Source organism: Pelmatolapia mariae, linkage group LG23, assembly GCF_036321145.2.
Source record: "Pelmatolapia mariae isolate MD_Pm_ZW linkage group LG23, Pm_UMD_F_2, whole genome shotgun sequence".
Taxonomy (NCBI): Eukaryota; Metazoa; Chordata; class Actinopteri; order Cichliformes; family Cichlidae; genus Pelmatolapia; species Pelmatolapia mariae.
This window is the reverse complement of record NC_086246.1, coordinates 29280530-29282548: the sequence shown is the minus strand read 5'-3', so window position 1 is coordinate 29282548 and position 2019 is coordinate 29280530.

Below are 2019 nucleotides of genomic sequence, written 5' to 3'. Positions count from 1 at the left end.
ACAACACTAGACCAAGTTAAAAAAACAAAAAAAAAAAACATTTCGTAACAATTTGATCTCAGTTGCAAAAACACAAAGTCCAACTGATGGAGTTTCACTTTTCAGTTTGACTTTATGCCTAAAGCACTTTAAAAATAACAAAACATCTGACCAAAGTGCTGTATAAAATCAAAATAAGAGAACAAAAGAATAAATCAGTACAAGTACATACAAAGGTTAAAAAGTTTAAGACAGATGACAACTCACACTGGGTTAAAAGCCAAGAAGAAAAGGTGTGTTTTTCAACAAGTTTTAAAAACAGCAAGGGATGGAGCCTGCCTGAACTCAGGCAGCCAAGATCAAGCGATCACAGCCAAGATCAGACCCTTGGTTAAGTGTCCATACAGGTAGGGACACTTAAACAAGGGTCTGATCTTGTCTGATCACAGTGTTGGAAGACAAAGAGGGCTGCAAGTCTAAATTATTAAAAAGTTAGCAGCGGTGGAAGGGTTAAAAACATGGCAGCGCAGAGCAGGAGTGCAGGGTTTCAAATAAAACAGGCATGTGGTCTTAAAACCCACTTCCGGTCGATCTGACGCACGTACGCACTGCTTCTCAAACTAGTTTTGAACTAGTTTTTTCATAGTTTTCGGTGCTTTATTGCTGTTGATTTCGGACCAGAACCAGTGGAATATGAGTACAAACCTCGGGGAACACTGCTTAATTTAAATCATCGCTCCCTGGAATATTTTAGACGAAGGACGCTATTGTCAAACTACCTAGCGGGTCGTCAGGGCAACGCTACAAGAGCGTCTCTCAGCATGGGTCGGCTGGTGTACCTGGAGAACAGAATGGCGGATTTGGAGCAGTACACCCGGATGAACGACGTCATCATCACGGGGCTTCGCATTAAACCCCAGTCATACGCCCGGGCGGTCGCCACTGACAATGTAGGAGGGCCAGGAGAGGAAGATGTCAACTCTATGGAGCATCAAGTGGTTACCTTTCTATGATCCAAAGGTGTGGAAGTGGATTACAACAACATTGAGGCTTGCCACCCTCTACCCCGAAAAATGACAGTGACAAACCAGCCATCATTGTGAGATTTGCTAACAGAAAACACAAAACAGCACTGTTAAAACAAGGAAAGAAACTGAAAGGATCCGATGTCTTCATGAATGAACATCTGACAAAAAGAAGTGCGGACATCGCCAGAAAAGCACGCTACTTGAAGAAACAGGGAAAAATTCAAAATACATGGACCACCAACTGTAAAGTATTCATTAAACTCAATGGAACACCGGAACAAGCCAAAGTGTTGGTCATCAGAAATATGGAGGAGCTGGACAAATACTGAGGTTCAACTTGCACTGGAGGTATGAATACACATGTGACGTGACACACAACACAACACATGGCACAGTCTAAAAGAACTTCATCTGCATCCGGCAAAAATATCAATATAACTCATTGGAATTCTGTTTATGATAATCTGGAACTGAGAACATTTCAATACACAGACCATAATGTTCTAGATTTAGAAAAGGATATAGACCCAGAAAATAATTTCTTCTACAACATCAGCAATAACTGCTGCTACTTCACTGATGAACAGTTTAAACACACCATTAACACGGATAACAAATCATCAATAATCTATTTTAATAGCAGAAGTCTGTACGCCAACTTCAACAATATAAAGGAATATCTAAATGAGTTGACAAATCCATTTGGAATTATTGCCATTTCTGAAACATGGATCAATGCTGAGAAAGGACTGGACTTTGGACTGGAGGGATATGATGTGAATTTAGTAAATAGAAGCAACAAAAGTGGAGGGGGAGTAGCTGTGTATGTGGATAAAAACCTAAATTACAAGGTGGTGGAAAGTATGACAACTGCGATTGATAATTTATTAGAATGTATAACAATTGAAATTTATAAGGTAAAAGAGAAAAATGTAATTAGCTGTATATATAGAACACCTGGCTCTAGTATTCAAGTATTTAATGACTTCATAGAAGAAAGATTCTCTAAAAC